The sequence below is a fragment of the Solea solea genome, chromosome 3, assembly GCF_958295425.1.
Source record: "Solea solea chromosome 3, fSolSol10.1, whole genome shotgun sequence".
In the NCBI taxonomy this organism is placed as follows: Eukaryota; Metazoa; Chordata; class Actinopteri; order Pleuronectiformes; family Soleidae; genus Solea; species Solea solea.
The window spans coordinates 15609175-15633588 of NC_081136.1; the positions used below are offsets into that span (position 1 = coordinate 15609175).

General features: G+C 42.0%; 1 protein-coding gene across 35 annotated transcripts in view; it reads left to right on the forward strand.

Annotated features, from left to right (window-relative positions):
• The window catches only part of LOC131456742 (receptor-type tyrosine-protein phosphatase delta-like), a 316523-nt gene that overhangs the window by 192398 nt on the left and 99711 nt on the right, over window positions 1-24414 (forward strand). Inside the window, exon 1 of one of the 35 annotated variants that reach the window (XM_058625311.1) lies at window positions 2208-2835. The exons of the other annotated variants lie outside the window; for them this stretch is intronic. The gene's annotated coding sequence lies outside the window, so the exon portion shown is untranslated. Of the gene's footprint in view, window positions 1-2207; window positions 2836-24414 lie in introns of those variants that run through there. 35 annotated transcript variants of the gene reach the window in all.

A 24414-nucleotide genomic window follows, 5' to 3' on the forward strand; every position in this document is an offset into this window, starting at 1 on the left:
CATTACGCTCTAATACCCAGCAGTGGAGGGCAATAGTTCAAATAACAGTAATTTCATCAAGTTTCCCTATTGTTCATTGTGAACAAACCAACGGTTTTGTTTGCCCTATAAATCTACATGCAGGGTCCTTTTCAAATTCTACCCTTAGAAAATGGAACTCTGTATAATTTGCAGGTATAAATCACTATCACAGACACTCAGTCAGATACATGACATGTCTGAGTGCAGGTAAGAAAACAGATCTGCTGACTGCAGTAGTCTGTCTATCTGTCTCTCAGAGTACTATTGTTGGATGCTAGATGTTTGTGTCTGCAGGGCTCGGTTGTTCATCAGAAGCTTTGGTTTGCTGCCACAGAGGCAACTTTTCTCAAAACACAATTGGTCATCGTCATCCGTGTCCCTGGGCCACTGCTGTTTTTTTTTTTTTTCGTATTGCTACATCAGAGAGCCGTGCACGGAGACAATATTATCCTTTCATATGCTGTGCTACATTGTCTGATCGGTGGCATGAACATGAATAAATCATTTCCTTAGAATCATTACATAAAGTGTGAGTTCATTACACATGGATGACGGAGGTAACTGCTCAACTTGGCTCATGTAGGAGGATGACCTTGTATTTAACACAGTGCCGCAGCCTTTCTACATAGAGAAGCAATGCCTTTGATAAAAAAAAAACAAAAAAAACCAAAATGACTTATGCTATGCCATCCTAATGGACATGAAGGCAAACACATTCAAGCTCAGTCTGACAACAAAATCAATATAATCACCCGACAGGGATTTATAGTATGTCTGTGGCTCTTAGTGATGAGTTTATAGTGACCTTATTGTACATGATGGCATTTTTATAGAGTATGCACTGACATTGCCTCAACCATGATTCATCCATGTATGGAAGACTTCACCTGGCTTCTGCATGGAGATTGTTTTTTTGTGCTTGTTTAAATCTTTTAAATACTTAAGGAATTTCATTTCATCCTGCTCTATAAGCTGCATTTATCTACAGCTAATTTGCAGTTTTCTGATTGAGATTTTATGGAACATTTACAATCAGTTTGCACATTACATTGTGGTACCTTGTTATAGAGAGGTAAGTTAGCTCCACCTCTACAGCAGGAATGTCAAAATCATTTTTGTTCAGGGGCCACATACAGCACAATTTGATCTTAAGTGGGCTGGACCAGTAAAATAATAGCATAATAACCTCTGAGCAACAAGAAATCCACATTGTTTTTCTTTGTTTTACATTTAATGAAGTCCTTAGTGCAATTTCAACTATATTATGCCCACATTTTCCATTTTCACATCACACTGGATCTATAAAAGCACAAACAGTGAAAAATATAGTATTTAACATTGTGATTAGAATCTAATCATAAGGTGAAATTTTAACGAATTCATCCTACGGGCCAGATCAGACCCTCTTGCGGGCCGGTTCTGGTCCATAGACTGTACGTTTGACACCCCTGATCTACAGCATTACAAATGCTGCTTACATATTACAATAAAATCTAACATGCTAATTCACATGGTGGTTTTTACATTTGACACTTCCGATTCAGCGTATACGAATGAGTGACGTGTAATGGTGAGAGGAACGCATTCTTTCCCAAGTGCATCAGGGAACTATGGTGGCCTTTGTGTATCAGAAAGGGTATTGTTCTTCTTCATTTGCTGAGTAAGCTTCTGTTGCAAAATGCAAAATGGATGCCCTGACTGGTATCACTATTGAGCTGTTACATTTGGGGTTATTCTAAGGCTAAGAAGATCAAACGGATTTTTTATTTTAAGGTAATTATCCACTTATGGGTAGTATATTCAATTTATCCCAATAAACCCCCCCTGACTCTGGACCTTTCACTTCATTTTCTATTTATTAGAACGTGAACGTGCTCTAATAATGGATTATTATGTGTGTGCAGCTGTGGAATAACAAATGCGGACACTTGTATGCACTATACGCTCATGGCTTAGAACAGCTGAAAATAATTACCCACTCATACTCCACCCACAGCTCACACACACACGCACACACACACACACACACACAGTCTCAATCGAACAGGAATCTTTCTCTAAAATAGTCGCGTCCAAGTGCACATTCCTGCAGTGGCCAGGAAAGTTGATCCAGGAGAGGTGGGAGAGTGGGATCTCGATGAGTGACGTCAACCCGCTCCCCTGTCGCCCCCATCTCGCTCTCTCTCTCTCCCTGTGTCTCTCTCTCTCTCTCTCGCTGTCATTTTCCAGTTTTTCTCTGGGGTTTTAGTGCGCGCTGTGGTCTCAGCAAAGACACTGACAGACAAACAAGAGACACAGAGTGAAGGAGAGAGAAAGAGAGAGAGCGAGAGAGAGAGCGAGAGAGAGAGAGAGAGAGGAGGGGAGGGCTGTGTGTCCCAGCCACACCGCACTTTCCAAACACCACCGCCGTCTCGCCACGTTCATTTCAATGAAGATCTAACGAGCAGAGCAGCACAGACAGACTCGCAGCAGAGAATCTATTATACGCGCTCTCCACGTGCGTGTTTTTCCCCCTCCTATCTGCCCCGAAGATCGTTAACGCGCTGGCGGAGGACAACTCACGGAAAGACACGAAACAAAGGAGAAAAGGAGGAGAAGAAGAGAGAGAGAGAGGGGGGGGAAAGAGGCAGAAGAACCAGAGGACGGATTTCTATCCCCCACGTTGTTTTATTCCCGACACCCTGGACTCCACTGTCATTTCTGGATGTAAAGAAAAGAACTAAAACAAAACTCTCCACTTATCGACAAAACAGATTAAAAAAAAGAGAGAGAGAGAGACGCTCAGTTTCAAACTGACCGCAAAATGGTGATAAGGTAAGAGTGAGTTTTGAGCTTTATGTTGACAGGTTTAAAGTGAAGTCGCTGCCGCAGTGATTTCAGGTGTGTGTGAGTCGTGAAGTTGCTTTAATCGTATCCAGTATCGCTGTAATCCGCTACTCAACCCCGCACTGGGTTTATTGTCATATGAAAGTGTATTACCTTGTGTACTGACCTGAGACCGCTCCGTCCATGTGGCAGTAATGGTTTATAATGGACAGAGGTTGGAATTAAAAAGCGCGCAACCTTGAATAGACACACAGCAGCCGCATACGTTCCACGACACAATAAACGCCCATAAACAGGCTTCATTTACATTCAGAGTATTACCAGCACATAAAGTGAACATGCAGATTTGCAGGCGGGCGTGTTTATGTGGTTTGTGTTTGGAATGATAAACAAACAAACAAACAAAAAGGAGAAGAAACTGTGGAAATAAATCAGGACGCATCTCTTGCCATACACTTGAATTAACCGACCTGTTAAAAAAAAAAAACAACAACAACATAATGGACAATCTCAGCTCAAATATGTTAATGCACCACTGTTGTGTAAATGCAGTTCATTTAGGTTGAGCGGCATGAAAGCGTTCTCCAACGAGTTCGAATGAGAGGAATTTTCAAAGTGCATACTCGCAACTCTCCAGAGATCCGTCATCTCAGTCCGTCTTATTTTTAGAACACGTTTTTATTTTAGCGGGGAATTAAGTTGACTGGGCTTTTTAAAGAGCCCCACATATTTAGACAGCAAAACATCAGCGAGGCAGGCGCAGATTCTGTCAGTCAGTCAGTCAGTCACACAACTATTCTGTCAATCAGGTGAAAGTGAACCTTTATTTTCAGTGGAACGGGTCACCCCACCTGTGTTCAGTGTGCAACTTGAGCCACTAGGGGACTCATTTTCCCCAACCAGTGGGGGAAATGCAGTCGAGAGTGGGTTACAAGCCATGAAGAGGGAACCTCATCATCCTGACCCTTTACTTAGGATAAAATACGCATCAGTGTGTTTAATATGGTGACCCAGTGTTTTGTAAAACACTGCTGAGGTAAAAGGAAAGACATTGATTGGATGTCACCAATGGAGAAGGGCATATTTGTGTAGGGGTGTGTGTGTGTGTGTGAGAAAGAGAGTGAGAACGCATACGTATTTGCTCAAGCAATTCCCAGTTTACAGCCAGTAAGCACTCCAGGAGCGCACACCCAAGCACCTTCACTGTCTCACATGTTTTGCAGCTCCCAGCTCAAACCAAACCGCACTTAGCCAATTTTGACACAGCACAATTAACACTGTCACCGCGCGTTCGATTTCCAATTTTGCTGTGGCGACAGCAACACTCAAAAGAGCAGACAAAATGGATATGAACCGAGGGTGCTTCTCGTTTTAAGTGCTGCCATACAAAGTCGTTAAAAAGGAGCAAGGGTCTCAGCAATGGGAAAGCGGCAAAGACGCGGTCACCCTGTTTCGTTTCAATCCTCGCCATTCACCTCGTAGAACATTTGAATCGTGTGCAATAATGTATAGCATTGTGTGAAAAAAAGCGCCATGTAAATATCGCAAAAGGCGTGTATTAGTCGACATGAATCGAAAGGGTAAAGGAGTCACAAGCCCTTGAGTCTCATTTACGATTGCGTGTACATGTGTGCTTGTGTGAGTGTATGTGCCAAGTACAAAAACAGTTCATGACATGCAAGCCATTAAACTGAAAAATGATATAAGGGTCTTGGAAAGTGCCTATGAGGGAGTATGAGGCCATTTTTTTTGCGTGCCGGCCGATTTACCTTTTTCTCCAGCCGTCTGTGCCTGAAGCACATTCTGAAATCATTTCCCTCATTTCTGACAGTGTCTAGAAGGGACAACTGGGTATTTCCAAGACTGAATGTTAGCGAGAAGTCTTAAATGTCTTTCAGATGTCCTTTCATATTTGTGTTACTTTTCCAATGCACGTTTACCCGTGTGTTAGATTTCTGGTCGCTGCTACGGCGGCATCGTGATGGACTGTGGAAGTTTACAGGATTTTCTTTTCCAAGTTTGTTTAGAACAAGAGCATCTCGCAGTCGCATTGTCAGAGCGCCGTCGAGTAGCTCTTACTCGCCAATTTATCTTCATGAGCAGAGAAATGTTTTGTTTTGTATCAGTGTGTGTGTGTGTATGTTTAGGCCAGTTCCTTGTGTGTGAGAACTACTTCAGGACTTCAAAGGCCAGGGACCCCATTACAAATGTGATATGAAAAATCAACACTTACATCACAAAAATTGATTCGTAAACACAAAGACCACAATTACCAGGCGTCATAGTGCTGGACCGGAAGGAGACCGAGTGCCAATAAGTCTGTTAGCAATCACCCCCTCACTGCCTTCCTCTTGTAATGCGGTGGGTGAATTCTAGCATATTTTGTGCCAGAAATTTTCCTTAACTACCCACGGACTATTGAGCTGGCAGTGTTGTTGGTTGGCTCATGTGAGAGAAGTTGGAGTTGCGGAGGTCATTTTAGAGTGTAGTGAGGCCTGCGTGTTGTTATCTGTGTTGGTATGCATACGTACATGAACAAATGTGCATGTGCAGATGCGTTTTGTTTCCCGTGGTTGAGTTCCACCGACCTGTGTGTGTCTGTGCATCGGGGGGGCCTGCAGCCAAATGCAAAGCCACTTTACAGTGGCCAGCTTGATGCATTGTGACAAACGAGAGAGCAGTTTGATTTTGCACAACACTGAGCTGCACCACGACATAATGAAGTGATCATGCCTTTACCCTTGGTTCACTTTGGCCCTGGTCCCGCTGTGTTTTTCCCCTCTATTCAATCGCTTCACTCACTTATTTACTTGGCAAGCATTTCCTCTCGTAACCTCTAGTACTGCATAACTAGCGTCAAGGGTGGGTTGCTTGATAAAAACCACTGCTACGGGGCATTGGTTTTACACATAGGGGAACGCTAGCAGTTTTTATTGATATTCAAGTTGCCACTGGGTTGGAATAATAAGAAGCCTATTTTCACGCCCAGGCAAAATCACCTCTACTGTCCATCACCTTGTCAGGGCAGAAAGCTGAGGCGTAAATATTATCTGGCAGCAGAGGGAGTACAGGGCTATAACTGAGCTTCTTGTTTCTTGTTACTCATATTCTCATATATGTATATATATATATAAATAAAGGAATGATGGAGAACAAATAGTGAAAAAATTGAGAATATGAGTAACAAAAAACAGGAATATATACATAAAATTATTTTTTAACTTTATTTTCTCATGGCAATAAGTCCCCTCTTCACCTCTTTTCATCCCAATTCCTCTGCACATATTTCCCTCAGGGTTCTTGGGCCTAAAGCACGTGTCACTTACAACATGTTACAACGTAGCATTGGATGCATAAAAGAATGTGTCGCCTTGAGGTTCGGCCTTGCGGCCCAGGGGGGTACAGGGGGAGCACAGATGCGTCAGTAAAAAGAGGACTTTTCCACAGCAGCTGTCCTTTGCTTGCATATTGGATTTCAGGAGTTATGATGGATGCCGAAACCCTGTAGCCAGTTGAGTGGACATGCAGGGATCGGGGTTATACTGGTATGGATTTGGATTGGGGTTCACTGGGACTGGCAGAGGATTGGTATTCTGTCCTTGACCTCCATTTCCGATCATCCCCCCTGTCTAGCTACTAACAGCTTGTCAATTTGAGCAACTTGAGAGAGTAAGAAGAACACCACAGACTGCAAGTAATAAGTTAATCGATAAATAAATAAATACTGCAGTATTCAAAAATATGGTGTTTAAAAAGTGGCTTGACCATAATTTAAGGTCTTAATTTTTATTCGGTTACTCTTGTTGACTTTGGTACGACAAACTTTTTCTCATGCCCTTCCCATCGTTTAATTTTCCCTCATCTTAATTGTTCCACTGAGGTTCATTTGAATAACCAGCAGAATGAGGAAATAAAAGCTGGGGGAAGAAATCGATGCGGTGTGTGGCTCTATGCATTCAAGCCACACAGCTTTATCAAATTATTTCACAATAGTAGCCACACAAGTGATGGAATTTCAATTAAAGTATGACAGTTTTAGAATTTGTTCCTGCTCACAAGAGAGCTAGTGGCGGTTGCGTTTCATGGGTTGCGGGCAAGGGAGTGGACAGCAAGGGGTTCCTGTACCGTAGATCTATTTTCCTGTCTACATGGTCTATGTACACACCTCCCTCAGTCACCCCCTTCATCTAAAAGGAATGACTTAGCTGAAGCACTTTTGTTTGTAGGCACTCTGTGATTAGAGCCTGGAACCGAGCGTTGCGATAAAGTTCTTTGTGAAATTTTTTTTTTTTTTAAATGGAGCATTTAGTTGATAGGCTAAATGCTAAACAATTACGCTACCTGCAGTGCCAAATAGTAGGGTGCAAGAGGTAAGTGGGGAATCTTAGCTCAGACTAGTGGCTAGCTTGTAAACTGGGAAAGAGCGACATGTATATGACCCTCTGGGACTGTAAAAGGTTTTGGGGCTGAATTTGTAACACACGCAAGCTCACCAGCGCTTCTAGACATGCACACACGCCAAGTATGTAAAGCCTATAAATATGATAGAACTAACACTAAGAATAGATAAACAGTGTCTGTTGCTGCCACAGCTCTGCAAATGAATATTCATGCAAATGTATTTGCATGCATGTTAAATAAAATATTTTGGCTCATAAACACAGGTGATATATTTGATGTCCAGCTGCTAAAGAGTGAAAAAAGTACATAACAAATGTGTAGTAATTTAGTCATACAGCAACTGCCCGGCTAGGGAATGCTTTTCATAGTGGATGGATTTTCATCATTTTGAAGTCCTTCCCCAGGGTGAATACATTTTAAAGTGTTGAGTGCTGTAATGAGATACAGTACGTCTAGCCCACTTACAGCATGGCACCCACATGTTTAAACATATTGAGATATCTTACAATCAAAGGGAGGAATGGAGGGCAGACAAAAGCCGGGAACCTTTGACATACCGACATTGACAAGGTGTCGATATTTTTCCTTATGCTCTATTCCCATTTTGGAATTCAGAAGTAAAGTCCTGTATCACTATGAGGTTAGAAGTCAACGTTTAAATTCTGTGTAACCCCGTCATTCTCTCTCCAGTCAATCTGCAATTATAGCTAGCTGCTTTGAAGAAGCCAGGCGGAACTAAAATGACTTTTCATGTCCTGTATAATGACTGCCATTTGGAAGCTGACATGGGGAGAGGGGATGAGGGAGATAGAGCTATAGAAGAGAGAGTGAAAAGAGGTGGTGGGAGGGGCAGGAGGAGGGAGAAAGGGGGACAATCAGTGGATGAAATGGCTTAGGTCACCTCTGGTTCTGACCAGACTGCTCAAACTAACCAACCAAACATCTTTCCCCTTTTGTCATTTCTTAAGCATGAATCTACAGTGATGTATGCCGCTAACTTTGGAAACTTTCACCTTCTTCTCCTTCTGTGTCCATCTTTCCTGCTTTTGGTCTCCATTCATTTGCCATCAACAGAGGCTTAGCAGCTTTAAGGCGGATTACAAGATGAATTGCACAGAGAGACGCAGTATATTCTCTTTAGGGTGGGCCACAACTGCCAAAGGCCAGAGTTGAGTGCCGTCACCTGGGCAAGCAGCTGGCTATCTTTTACACTTCCCTTGCTAATGAGGCCAGACAGTTGGGGCTGAAGTTATAGCGCAGGCTGGATGCTGTGTTGATAATCTATTATTTAGACTCGTGGGGAGGCTCGTCTCAAGAATTTCATGCATGTATTTTGCAAAGCAAATGGTACCCAGGGGGATTACAGAGTTCAGTGTGGGAAAGAAATGAGCAATTATTAGACATTAATGTGTGTTGCAACTTTTCTTTGACCTTCCTAATTCAAACCTGCCAAGACCATAAAAGGAAACTTTTGGTTGTTTTTTTTGTCCCTTTCATCATACTAGAAGATATATGCTGCTCATACAGATATGCTTCAGTGGTGCTACCACAGCTGACAACAAAATTTAATGCAGTGCATTCTTGGTTGTTTTCAGTCAGAGTTGCTTCTCTTTTTCGGTCCTTCATTTCTTTCCTCATTGTGATATTTTAGGGACAACAGACAAAGGTTATGCTTGTGCCTTCAAACAGCCGACACAGAAGAATGGCTACATCTTTCCGTTCCCTTTTCATGTATATTTTAGGAACTATTTCAGAGGGGTTTCTAAGAGTTGCATCACACTGTTACGGATAACAGTGTTCAGGCAGGCCTTGTTTATATTTAGCAAGGCTAGAAAACTATGGTGCACATGATCCCACTAATGTATTTATAGATTAATGCCAGTGTTTAAATTTGACCATATACTAGGGGCTGCTAAAGCAGTTTTTTTTTTTTTTTTTTTTTAAACCATACATTTCTGAACATGCTTATTAATTCATGTTGAGCATCCATGCAATAGAGAAACACACTGGTCTGGTATCAACCACAAGATTAGAAAACTAGTTTTCTAATTTGGCAATTTGGACCCGTGTATACTCTACTGGGAGATGAGATGGCAACAGTTAAACATAGAGAGGCAGTTTTAGCCAGAGGTGTTTAAAAGACTTGGGCTACTCTTAAATGAAGTACATGTAGACTGGCCGAGGATACCACAAATAGCTTGAGTATATAGATAGCATTTATAAGCTACACATACCAAACCACATGAAGTCACCAAGTTATTCGACTCCTCATGTAACACAGATCCACACCATGGTCATTTTATCTTGAGATTCACAACATGGAAAAGACCACTTGGTTAAGAATGAGGCTGCTGGAGTCATGAGTGTCAAGGAGAAATAGAACAGTGTTAGCACAACGGCATTGCACACATTACTGGCACAATTAACATTTTTTAAATGGCATACTGTGCATCTGTATAGCTGTATATATGAAATCTCCCAAATCCTACAGGGTGCAGTAAACAAGAATTCCTTTGACTCATGTTAGGTGTAGGGCAGTGTAACCCTAACTGTCACACTTAATCCTCTACCTATACCCCTACCTTGTCCTTGCATGTGTTCTCACATCAATCCACCCTAAAGAAACATTCCAGGAGAGTTTTAGTATCTTTGTAACAGGACACCATCATGTCTCGTGTGCGTGTGTGTTTGACAATGAGAAAGGGAAAGTTTGTGCGTGGGAATCGGAATGTTTGAGGACAGCCTTCCCCTTTCTTCAATCTCTGAAAGTTTAACACAACAAGCTACTTCAGTTACATGATGTGAGGCAATAAATAAGCCTTCGATTGGGTCTCCAGATTGCAAAGGTTAGGTTTAGGGTGACAAAATTGTGGGCTTGTGTGCAAAGGTATCCACAGATATAATTATATGACGCCTTTTGCAGGTTCGTGACCTGGCCGGACCAAGGGCCTTTCCACACATGGAGTTTGTATGTTATCCCTGTGTGTGAGGGTTTTCTCCGATTTCCTCCCGCAGTCCAAAAACATGCAGATTTGGAGATTGGGAAAATTTGACTCTAATTTGACCGCAGCTGTGAGTGTGAGAGTGGATAGTTGTTTGTCTGTATGTGGCCCTGTGATGGACAGGTGACCTGTCCAGTGTGTACACAGCCTTTCACACTATGTCAGCTGGGACTGGCACAAGCGCCCCCCCTGCGACCCTCATGTGGAGGATAAAGTGGTAGAAGAAGGATGGATAGACGGACAATTATATGATAGAAAGGCATTATATTACAATGAGGGGGTGAGAGAGGAGATGCTAAAATCCCTTTCAGCACACATGCACAGGAGATTGAATGGTTTTGGAGAGTGAAAAATAAAGATGAGGCAAAATAATTAAAGCTGAGAAAACAAAAGACATGGAAGGCAGCCTTTCTGAACCTGCTGCCACCACAGCAGTCTTAAATTGAGCAGACCTACAAATTAACTTAAATGCACAAATTAATGCTGAGAAGACAACCTGAGGAAAAAACACGTGACTGACACCTTACCACTGTAACTGTGTAGTTAAAACTGAGCTTTAGAATTACTGTGGAATGACTCACTAAGTGCCATAAATTTTTGATGGCTTGCCGCAGGTCTCCACGAGGAAAAGAGTGTCAATTAGAGCAGGTTATACTCTGAAAATATTAAAGTGTTGAATGATGACAATTGCTGCTGATGTTGGCCATTATCTCTCAAGCTTTTAATACTGCAGACGGAGTTGCCTTTTGCCTTAGACGATTTCCATTCCTGTGACAGTCTAAGTAGAATCTGTGCATGTTTTTCAGTACGGGGCTCTTTCTGTCACAGTCTATAGAAATGTTTTTTTGTTAGCCATGAAAACGCATTGCAATGCATACATTACTCCTGCCCTCATCACGGTCTTTCAACCTTCGGCTGTTATTTGGAAACTTTCCTCACGCTCTATTGTGATAAGCTTGACACACTGCTAGCTATACTATTGTATTGTATTGTCCGTCCACTTGGACTGCCAGGCTTCATAAAACACCTGAGAATGAATCGCCATTGCGGTTTCATTCATACATATTATTGAAACATTTGCAACAATATCTCCAACAGGGCCACAAAGGGCAGAGCCCAACTTAATAAATATCCAGTGAATGTGATCAACAGTTCAGTCTGTCCTATGTGTGGTTGCCTCTACAGCGACCTTTAAAGAAATCAAAGGGCATTACATTTTTTTCAAGACAAGTTATTTGATGTGAAAGACGGCTGTAAGGTAAAGGATACTGTAGTTCAGTGAAAGGGACAACACGGCATTGTCATAGTTTGTGACCTATCCCATTTGTTTTGACATGTCATGGTTTCTCTCTGTCAAAATGGCTTTGACTATTTGTAAGTGATTCCTCCGTCCCTGCCCCTTTTTTAAAATATCTGCCATCTGCAGTGACGGCATGATGCCACAGCTTCTGTGTCATCAGTGACAAAGCTTGCTCGCTCGCTCGCTCGCTCGCTCACGCACACACACACACACACACACACTGGAACTAGAAAACAGAGAGCGGAAAGGAAGATAGAGGGGGAGGAAGAGACCTCACTTAATGTCCCAGTGGCCGTCATTACCCAGGCATCCTAAGAAATCTCACTTGTTTTTTTGTAACATGTACAAATGTTTATAGTTTATAGGCCTCAACGTCACCATGAATTACCTCAGTTGGGCTTGTCACAATTTCTGTAGCATCGATTGAGGCATATTTCAAGCAGTCGGAAAAACAAAGGGTTTGGGTGATAATATGCAGATCCAGTGGATATGATAGCTGTCCTCAGCAGGCCTTGGATACCACACACTGCAGTAGCAAACTTGAAGGAGCATTCGATTGAACCAAAAATAATATGTCACGATGATAATAATAATATGACTTCTACTTCATTTTATAGGATAAACAGCCTCATTTTTGCAGTAACCCCCGTTCTTTATGACTGAAAGATAAACGCCATGACACATTCAGTTTCCGTGCACCTTTGAGGTTTGGGGTTAGTTTTTGACTTCATTAAATCTAAGGCTAAAAAATCTACAGCATCTTTGCATAAAAACACAGTGGGAGAGGTGATTATCTTTGCAAATTAGCTCACTCATTTAGAGCTGTGTGGATGCAGATGCCTCCGTTCAATGGAAGCCTATTATTCCAAACGACTCTCATTAAGCCGTAGTGAAATAAGGCAAGCTGTGGAAGCAGTGAAATAAAATCTTTAAACTGGCTGTGCAGAACTCGGCTGTAGCGAGCTACGCTGTCTTCATTAAGAGCTCTGACGTCAGGAATAAAATGCAGAAAATGACTCAGTGTATGCAGCTGATTTATAGGAGGGTTTCCGGTGTTTGTGCTTGAAGCCGAGGGAACCGATGGTACAGTCTGAGCTTATGAGTGAGTTTAATAAACAAAAAAAACAGCCTAACAATGAGAAGCATGAATCACCTGCTGATGACAAACACTTGAATAACATTCAAGTGACTTTGCTGATTAGTCAAGCTGTGCTGACTTATATAGGCCACAAAAAAAAAACTGGACTGCATACTCATTCCTTGGTACTACACACTGGTTTACACAGACCATTTGCCAGTTGCAATGTCCTTGTCTGCTACTGTTTACTGCCCTTTCTATGTACATGCATACATATTGTTTTATTGAAAATTGCAAAAGAAAGTGAAATTGGCCAACTTTCACATTGTTAATCTACATTAAGAGCTAATTTAGGCCAGTCTGTCTAGTTATTATATTCCATGCAGTACACACACATACCTATGATGCTTTTGTTTTCATGTCTAGGCTTCTTAAAAGTACATTCTACACCTGTCTGATGTTAAGAGATTTTAAGTGCAGCAGAGATTTTTTATACAATTAAAAAAAAGGTTTGATAAAAGGAAAAATGTTGTTGATGGATAATGGTTAATATGTTCTTAACAATAGACTGGTAAATACTGTGATTATTTTTTGACTATTCAAGGACTATGATGCCCATGAAAAGACAAACGCTATTGTGGTAAAACACAACTGAACTATGCACCATTCTCGACTTGTTCTTTCCCTGGATCATTTCTAAGTGTTTAACATGAGGCCAGCACATTTGGAGGAATGACAGAAGATAAGAGATTAGATGGACCAATGTCAAATAAGGAAAAATACTGATGGGTCTCTTCAGCTCCCTGTGGTCTAAACAACACAACATGGGGCTCATTTGAGCTTCCCTTGTCCTTATTCCTTTACAATGTATTTAATACAACAGCAGTAAGTGGATTATTGTAAGACACACACACACACACACGCACACAGAGCAGACAGAGTGCTCTTCTTAGAGATACCCAGTTTATTACTGCCGTATGATAACTTCTGTCCATGGATTCATGTGCTGTTTGGCTCGGGCCTTAAACATCAGTAGCCTGTATAAGATGATGGACTGTACACATTAAAATTCGATCTCCTGCATCACTACATCCAGCGCTGGTCAGGCCGGCAACTATAAATTGCTGGCCATTATTTTCGATTAACCACACTGACATCGTGGCCCATCACATTTCTTCCCATTTTTACCCCCTGACACAGTGATGCCATATTCCCAGCGATGTTTCATTTTAGATTGTCCCAAAGCATGATAACACAGACCAGCAAACCTCGGGACACAAGCCAATGGGCAATCTTATTAATGGCAGAGCTGCGATAACCATAGTTGTCTACCCCCTCAGTCGGTATCTTGATCTTCAGGCACATACTTTCCCGGGCCGCAAGAGTAGAGGTGTCATGGTGGGTGCAAAAGGGTGAGGACATGGCTGTTTATCATTGATATGCTGAGGAAGTTGCTTATCTCTTGCATCCCAAATAGAGCAAATGGAGAACTCAATGCCTCGGAGTAACACACAAGATGGAAAAACTACACAAAAATTGGTCACAAATTCAGATGCGCAACATACTTTAGCCCATCCCAAGAGGAGCAGATATATAACACTATTACCATTTGCTCATTCTTCAAAAATGGTAGGAAACAAATTCAGCATTTTCATAATTACGGTCACTTTTTTGTCTTCACAAGTCTAATCTTAATCTTAAGTATAGTTAGTGACATTTGATTTGCAAAATTAGTTCCTGAGTGCAAAACAGTAAGTGAATCCATGAAAGCAATCTGACTGCTAAGCTTTTGTATTGACAGTAACAAATTGTTGTGTCTTTGCGTAAAGTCCTTCCCTTATTTCTTATTGAGTTTATTGGTAATCAATACCCCTTTTTCATCCGCTGGCATGTGACACTGAGGCCATGACCCTAAGGGGGGGACCATTTGACAGTGGAGTGGGTCAGTTAGGATTAGCTGTCGTTTGTTTATGCTTAGACAGATAGGAAAGTCCCACTTTCACCTCGGTGAGAGGAAGGCATGACATTGAAAATTATTCATTTCTGACCTGATCCCATTTGTACAGCTTTTTTTTTTGTAGTGACTGCAATGCTTGCAACAAGATAGTTATTATCTTTTGTATTATGTTGTCTTGCTCTCTGCAGCTCTTGCCTTGTGGCCAGTTCTCTTTTAAAGTCGACCTCCTCAAAGAGCAGGGTATGTGTCCCTGTCAAATAATGGACACTGTGCCAGTTTCGTTGTCAGTCAAAACTTCTTAGTGGGATCCTGTCATCTGGTGTTTCTATACACATGCTGCTGATTCAGACACTTTTATTTTTTTTAGTAGTTTTTCTTTTTTTTTTCTGGGAAAATGGGGCCTGGCCTCCAAGTGGAGGTCAGAGCAGTTGACCCTACCCTGGCGAGCTTGCGGTCTGCATTCAATGATTTTATTCAGCCCCACTCAGTAGAACAGCAGGGTGTGACCCGGGTCTATGTGACATTGCCAGCACTTCCATTGAGATGTCCCGGGCCCATTTAGAGGTGCTGATCAAGAGGTCCGGATGTTTCTGATTTACTGCTGAGCTTCTATATATGCGACAGTCAACTCAGTCTGCGAAAATATGGTTTGTTTTCCTTTTCTGGAAATGTGTGATTCAGTGGAGCTGGCAGGAGGAAAGCTTTGCTACTCAGCCCAAATGACTAAAATATGGCTCAAGTCAAACTCACAGTATATGTACATAATTTGAGATACAGTATGTTTTTTTTTTTGTTATTTTTGAGTCTGGTACAAAATAGAACAAAGGAGAGAGAAGAGGATATCTGGCAAATGAAAAACAATTAGGCCAGGTGCCAGACTCAAGTCAAGCATGTGAGCTCAATAAAGCACACTGCATCGATTTGTGAGTTATTCATTATTTGTTTTGGATGTAGGGAAAGTTCTTTGCAAAAAAAAAAGGCCAACTCTTCAGACTCAGAAATAAATGGTGTGACAGATCGTCAATGGCCACAGAATATGATAGTAAATTGCCTGATATGGATTCATTTGATGCCACGCCCCCATTCTCATGAGCTGTTATGCTCAAAGCAAGACCAAGTGCTCTCCAGAGTATTGGATTTTTGCGCAGCCTGCTTTCAGGTGTGAAAATGAGGATTTATTTTGTCCTGCTGCTTGAGCGATGCTTACAAGAGAACATGGATTCAAGTAGATAAATAGATGTGGAGAACGACATACATCACTGTGGGTTTAATATCGCTCATGACAACAAACAGCCTTGTCGGTGGTAGCATGCAAGCGTCGCCCAAATGCTAAAATGGCAGCTTTGTTTACTGCATTCGAAATAAATGGCTGAGGCCCCGCTGTCACTCACAGATGGCACTTCCTTTGAGAAAAAAATACTGCAGAGCCAGTGATTCGTTATAATGCGTTGGCATGGTGGCAGCCATTTTGCACAAGCTCCGGAGGCACTGATCGTCACAGAGAGGCGTTGGCATTGTCTTGGCACCAGCCCGACCCCGGGCTCTGAGTAGTAACTGATAGCCAAAGCTGGAGCTTGTCAGGCCTGACGTTTATCACTTTTGACATCTGTCCACACCCCTCAACACTGACCTTGGGATCTCTTTTTCTCAGTTACTCCACTGCCCAAAATCCCGCTCCCCCTACTTCTATGTCCTCATTTGGCTCAGTTTCCGTGTGTGTCATTTTGAGGCTATCGTTTACCCCTTTAGACCTTGCTTTGTGGTCGGACATAACTTGCAAAGTGATGTTCAAATGCTGACAAGCAGCATGCCTTATTTGGATTTATGCTTTGGTGCAGTTTTGAGCAGATGTACTTACTGGCTATGATTCTACCACATCTATTAAGTCAATGTCTTTTGATTGATTGATGATAGAAGTGTATTTCTCAATTACAGCCTTGGAAACACATGATAACAGGGATGTTTTGCAAGCATTAAATTAAAGAAAGCAAGACAGAATGCTCTTTGTCCTTTTTTTAAATTCTTGTGTGAACTTGAAAGTGATTTCCTCTTGCAGATGGAATGAATCGTAAATCTTGCCTTTTTTATGTTTGCGCCAACAAGACAAAAGAACAAAAAGGGGAAAAAAAACAAGCTGCCACACACAGTCTAACACTGACAGGCTGGCAGGAAATTTCTGACACGATGTGTGGTGAGGGAGCGCTGCTGCTGCCAGAGTTTGACAGTCTAAAGAAAGGGTCAGGGTGGCAAGCATATCCAGACACACACATGTCCATTTGTCATCCTGAATCAATTTGATTCACAGATGAAAAGAAAAATGTGTTGTTGTTGTTGTTTTTTTTTCACTCACATTCACTGGGTACAAGATTAAAAGCTAATCATTTCATCCTCCTATCTGTCAAGGGGGTCCTGTAAATGTTTGTGTATTCGTTGTCTAACATTGACATCTATGCTGCTTGCAGTCTAGATTATTTCTGTGACTGAATCCATAATCTACACATTGGTTAGATTTGCAGCTTTGACTTCTCTGTGTTTCACTGCACATCATTTTACATTATGCTAGAGTGACTAGTCAACAGCCTTCACCCCTGGCCTCCCTTATGAGGTAATTAAGCCCCTGGATGTTTGTTTAGCTGTCTGCATGTGTGTCCTGTATAAAGCAGAAGGGGGGGGGGGGGGGGGGGGGGCATATGTTCTTCCTACCATAAACCCATTGAAACAGCGGGGCATGAGTGGTTAGGAGGTCGACTGTGTTTGCATGTGTGTCAGTGTGTGCTCTAATTAGGCAGGCAGAAGTGTATTAGCCTCACTGGGCAACAGCCAGCTGGGAGCATCTGGAGTTGTCTTTCATACTCGCAAACTTCCCCACTACACATGTACTTGTCCACACACACACACAGAATTAGAAAAGATATCTTTAGAACAGCAGTGTGATAAGAGAGTATAGGTCAGGCATGACGGGTCATATGGACAGCTATTTAAGTCTACCTCATTTTAAGCCTCCCTCACATCATAGCTCCGACCTATGTTGCCGTTTGGATTCCTTGTTAAAGAGTAATGGTGCCAGTCTTTCAAGACAGGAATGCCAACACAAGACAAAGGAGAAATCCATCTATTCCCAGCTGCTTCTTTACTCCCAAACATGCTTTAAAGCTGCCCTGAAGGACCAAACTAATTCAATTTTAAGTGGATACTATGGCTAAAATAATCTGCAAAAGCCTCTTGAAGTCACGTGTATTGTAAGTCCTCCACTATTCACCAAACTTTAGAACCAGTGCAGCTGCCCGACGCAAACTCTCTTGTTCACACAGTCACATACGCTCAGCTCTTACTGCATTTTTGTTATATGTCCAACAGAGATTCCTGTGCAGCTGAACACTCACTACTACAGACGCTACATCACTTCCTGTATGTCATCCAAATATATTAAAAGCAATTGTGCTGCTGCTTGCTGTATAGTAAAAAAAAAATCAGTGACTGAAACTGAACTGAAATAGTGTTTCTATGTGCTATTGATTAGCTGGTTAGGCCATGAAAAACCATGGGCAAGACAGTCACTGAGCCCCTTCCTCTGACTTATTAGTGGCTTTTATGCTCCTTTTCCCCCTCTTCCTTGTAATCCACTCTTGTACTGTATTTGTCGTCTTTATTCCTCTGCTATTCTTGCGTGTTTCACTATTTTGCTTTCAGAGTAAAAGCCCCTGCAAGCTGCTTGCTGAGTTAGATCACAGAAACACGGCTGTTCACAGTCAAGGGATGCTTCTTTTATTAGCTGTCAGTAGGCTGGACTGGTAGGACAGTAAGAGGCAGAGAGAGAGTGGGTGGGTGGCAAGAGGAAGAGGAGCGCAGGGGCAGAGGAGGGCACATATTTCCCAGCTGTTAGACCTCAAGCTCTACAAACCTGTCAGAGATTAACTAGATCAGCGGTAACATACACAGAGGCAAGACAAGACCGCTGACAAAAATGTATAAAGAGGGTTCTTTTCACTAGTTGCACATGATCTACCAGAGGCCTTTAGTTTTCTGTTGGCCGAGGACAGTAACGTTTTGCACACTGCACTCCTGGAATGTCCAGTGGGATACAGCACAAGCCAGCAGGCCTGCAATGCCTTAATACCCCTACAAATCCCCGTCTCCTGCCTCACATCCCTTTTATTTTTCCCCACCATCTCACAAACCCATGCCGTCATCGAGTCTGTGGAGTAACGTTTTACAAGTCCACCAGCAGTCTTGGGGGGCCCGAAGGACCTGCATGTAAAATTATATTTCTGGCCATATAAATAGACCTCCATTGTGCCATTTTTACAATATTACTTTCATTAAGATTGCAGTGATGTTGTCTTGTCTTTGTTGTGCATCTGCTGTCTGATTCAATTGTAACCACAGAGGAGACAAAGCCACTCCAAAAAGTGTCAGTGATAAGAGCAGCACAGAGTGCTCCCGTTCTGTATGATTAAATTTATTGTGACAGGCAAGCTTGCTGTATTTTGGCGAAACATGTTGCTGTGGGAACCCATTAAGTTCACAGTTCCTGAACAAAAGAGCCTAACATGAGGTGGGATTTGAAAAAAAAAGGGTCTTCAGCAGGTCTTTGCCTTAAGTCCCTTTTACTCTCAAAGTACTGAAGATGTCTGTATTGTATTTGCATATTTATTAGAAATTGGTGCCACAGTGATTAAGTTAACTTGGAGCCAGTTCTGCAGAGTGTGGATAATGAAATCATATAAAATGTGAAAGTCAAAGGACATTTTCTCAAAAATATATCTGTCAGCACTGTAGCAGAATTAGTAAACCCTGAATTCAGCAAAAATGATTACAATACGCATTCGGTGTCAGAAGATTTAGTAGTGCAGTGATTATTGTTGCACGATGTTAACATTATCCATAACATAGTAGACTTCTGCATGTTAGCAGTGGAACATTTTGCACAAGCAAAGACAAAGAAAGAAAAAACAAAGACCTGGGGAACTAATAAATCCACAGCACAGGGACTAAGGAAATATATTTTCACCAGACATTCATGTTGTGTTTATTAAACATGGAGCCAATATGGGCTTTATTACTAAGTGCTTGAGACCAATGTAGCTCAGTTGCCCCAGACAAGTAATTAGAGTTCACACTGAGGCCTGACTCTAAAATACAGTCATTATCCCAGCAAAAAATACAACCTTTCCAGGTCACATCACTTTGTTTGCAGCAGTAAAACAAGTTTATTTCTGCATTGAGCCACCATTATAGTAGCCCCAACCCACTTGCCCACATTTTATTGAGCACAGAGTGATTGGGGGCGACTGAGAGATTCAATAAAAATGTGGTAACACAATTGACTCAACACAAGCAACTGTCTGTCTGACATTTGTCCTCTTATAGTATCATTTTATATACTAGTGTGTGCGATACATGTGCAGAATCATTTTCATCATCCTCATTTAAAAAGTGCTTTCAGAGAGAAACCCCAAACCAAGGCACCAAAACCTTTACAACCCCCTTAAGAGCTAATCAGCCATCTTGCAATGAAACACTTGAGTTTATATTGGCCCTTCTCGCACAATAGTCCCAATGTATGCGTGTTAATCTCAGAGGTCTTGGCAAGAATAAAACTCATCCTGTTGCTGTCTTGGTGATTACAGAAAAAAAGGTCATAAATCCAAGAAGGCAGAAATTAGTAGCAAAGTATTTTTGGAAACTGTGGGCAGGACTGTGGACAGATGTTTCTCAGAACAATGAGACAACATCCCTGCAAAAACTGCCCTTGGAATGTGAGATCAGCCATGAATTTCCTTTCAACTTGACTTTCATTCTGTAAAACTTCTAAATCAGCAAAATGTGATGTCTAACCAGTTTTCAGGGACACAGTTTGCAATGGGCCATATGGGACAGATCGGTTTAAGGTTGGAAAAAACATGATACACACACAAGTCTCGCAGTGATTTGCTGAGCTTATTTTAAATCATTGTAATGTGGAGTAGTTTAACAGAGGTTTCAATTGTTTTGCTAAGACGTGGACACACAGATAATTGCATAATTAATGTAGCCAGCAATAGGTCTTTGTCAAAGTATGTAAATAATGACAGACGTTCCAATAATTTAAACAGATGTTACTATATTCTAACATTAAGCATTTGGTGACTCATCACATATTGAGCATAAACAGTTTGAGTCATACATTCGAAATGCAATTAAGTGTCCTGTCCTAATTTTTACTAAGAGGTATCACTTGAACGGGTGACCTGCTACTCAATTTCAGCATGCAGGAGACAACGGTTGTACTTTCAAAGACTTCATCAAATACATCATTGTAGGGGGGGATGACCCCGCTCATACAGTATGTACACAACACTATTGGCACCATCACAAGTAATTTCCTCAGCTCTTGACATTTGACCCATCCTTAGGGCTGTGTTTTTATTGAACGCATCGTGCCCCTTTCTCAAATGTCTGTCCAAAGCCTCCTTCGAGGGACACACCATTATTTGCCAGGAAAATATGCTGCTTAAGCTACTGATTGTGAATCCACCCCTGTGCCTAGCATGCCTTCCCTGTCTGTGCATGTCTATCATTGTCTTCTCAGACCTCTGGAGTTTTATGCACACTGCTCATTAGCCAGACAATGGCCACATACCATGAAATGCTGTTATGGGCAATGTGTCAGAAAACCCTTGGGATGAAAGACAGGAGGTTGGCAGCAGAAAGCTGTGTGCACAGAAGAAGCGGGGGACAGAGCAAAAGGACAGAGAGGTAAATGCAAAGGGAATGACAGGTAGAGTCCATGGATGACTTGAAAACAAAAGAATGCGTGTGACAAATGAGGAGGGGTCTCTATGTTATTCAATGAAACAACCTGTCCTTCCAAACACCGACATTACAAGCAAGCCCAGTGAGTCGAACTGCCCTGACCTTTCATGCTTGTGAGACCTAGCAGGATGTGGCAGTGCCGCTCCATATATCCACGAGCCACACAAGTGCAGCTGTAGCTGAGGCACTAGCTCCATCCAGTGTAGGCTGGCTCCCCTCCCCTTACATCACCACGTCTGGAGGCGGAAGGTGGGGAGGGGTACAAGATTAATGATGGTGCTAAGCGCGTATTTATCATCCAGCTGGAGAGTAATGCGACACCTTTCTAATCTGAATATATTTCATTGGGCTGTTATGGCACTCAGCCCTGAGCTCCATGTATGTGTGCGTGTTAGTGTGCTTGTACCTCTGTGCGTCATTGGAAGTGTATTTGAATGTTAATCATATCTGAAAGAGTTTGTGCGTGAGAATGCGTATGCTTGTAGAGGCACGAGAGCGCTGTGATACAAACCAGCCGCCGTAATCATTCGCACTATCTACCCTAACAAAACATCTTGTGGTAATTAAGTAAAGATGAAGTTCCTCTATCCAGCACGTAGGGGCCATGCCACACAAGATCCTCTCTTCTGATTTTCAGCTTCCTTATCAAGTGAACAAACTTCTATACTCTTCTCCTTCTCACTCGCAACTACTAGTGTTTTTGCACTCAGCAAGAATCAAGATGGATGTCTCCTTTACAGAGATGGGGAGATATGGAATGTGGAAGATGAGGCCTGATAGTGCTCACATTGGGCCTCCCATTAGATTGGCCCCACCGTCACCACGGCTGTCAGACCTGCAGAGAAACTTTGGAGCTGATACGGCCTGGTTCAGAGAATACTAGGAACTCTGGTTGCATCCAAACTGCTCCATTTCTGTTCAAAAACACATAAGTTCTGCTGCGAATATGCCTGCTGTCCACATTACCCTGATATCTGTTGTCTTTCAAAAACTCTGGGGCTATGTTGTGGTATGATGGGAAAAAAACTGAGGCCTCTGGAAAAAATAATAAACTGTCAGCTGTGTTAGAAAAAACTCAATTAGTTTCACCTTGTTGTCAGTCAAATAAAGGAAATACGTGCAATTTCCAGCATTGTTGTTTCTCCGAGTAGGACTTCCTGAAACTAAGCATAACTGCACAGGAAATAATGCATCTTTCTGTTTACATGGACATGTGCATGCCCAGTGTACATGAATGGTGAGGTGAATGGAGAAAAAACATATTTGCAAAGCTTAGTTGCACCAGGGCATATTTAAATGAACCCTGGTTGCAGCAGTATTAATTGTGTGTCCATTAGATTCAGTGTATAGGAGCCTTATATGGCATTTTCATCTTTAGTATTCAAACAGTGGAGCATACAAGCTTACAGTATCCTACTCAACAATCACAGCAGTGACACGGCCATCTAAAGTTAATGCATGGAGGGGAGTAAATAGCCAGGCTTTCTTGCACAAAGAGGTTTTCACTCTCACTTTCACTGTGATTATGTGTCTTGCTTTGTTGTGTACCCTTTGCCAATCTGCTACTCATGCAAGTAAATATATTTTAGTGATTATACTTTAGTGTATTGTGAGGAGACACAGTTAGACAATGATATATACACATATATATATATGTTTGTTTAAATAGATTTGCAAAAGGCATCCTACCCAATGACTTCACTCTCCATCACCCCATGCTTACATGGAAGTCATCCCACATCTCGCCTTGGCTATATAAACAGTGATCAAGAGTATTTAGCGGAGGCTGTGCACAGAGGGATGCAGCAGTGGTCTGTTGTCCCCTCACAACGCTGCAATTTTTTTCATTTAAGGCCATCCCTCAGACAAAAAAAAGGATGATATGGTAACAGCATGATTCATTGATGTCTTTTCAAGTAGCCCAAGAATGCACTCATTTTGAAAGAAATACTGGATTCACATTTGTGTTTTCATTGGTGGCTCAGGCACTGATTTATCACTGGCATGTGCACTGTCAGATCTGTGTTCATTTCCCAGCTAGTGCAGGAATCTTATTTTCACGTCAAAAAAAGAATAATAGGTCAGATGGCAGAGCACCCGCTGACTGACTCATGATGTTTCAGTGTCATTGCAGCCCTGAGCATATTTGGCCAGACTTCAACAACATTACCCACCATAGTGCTCTTATGTATCCCCAGAGGGAGGGACAGTTTATCTGTAACATTTAGCAGCTGGTGTCTTCCCCAAAGACCCTGGAAGCCCCCAGCTAGTGTTGCCACTTCAGATGCTAGTCATTTAGCAAACAAGTCAATCATGTGAAAGGCATCCGCCAACGTCCCTAGTGATAGAGATGATGGAGCAAAGTAGAGTCCTGCTAGGTCATGGATATGAGGTCAAATCGATCATCAGCAATCTATCTGTGTCTAGCGTTCTACTCCAATGTTGTTAAATTACCGTTGAAATGATTTGTAGTCACAAAAATGAGGGGCCCTTATTGTCATCAAGAGTCCATCTCTATTCAGTCCCTGTCAGATCAGGACTGTGTATTGTGCACAAATGCCTACAATTATGATTCTAAACTAAGAACATGCTACAAAATGCCCATACATTGAAAAGGCAAGCGCGAGTTTGATTGTTACAAAAGTTGTGTCGTTATCTTTGATCAGCCACAAATAACCGTAAAACAAATGAATAGTATACTTTCTGCACTGTACTGTACTGGTGGTCTCAGTAGCTTTCAACTATTCAACCTCCCTGCTGGATTTTCAGTTTGGTACCAAAAATCACAATTAATAGTTTTATTACACTAGCTTTGTCTGGCAGATACAAAGATGCATTTCCTTGTTTCTATAGGGACAGACACATGCACTGTAATAGTATGAGTTTGATGACTGGCAATGGCATTAACTCACTGTCTGTCTCATGTCATGTACCAAAGGATATTGAAGTGTGCACACACAAATGTATTTACTATTGAATCCAATTAGCTTTGTAGTGCCTTCCTTTTTACAATGTGAAGCAGAGCCCAGTGCTC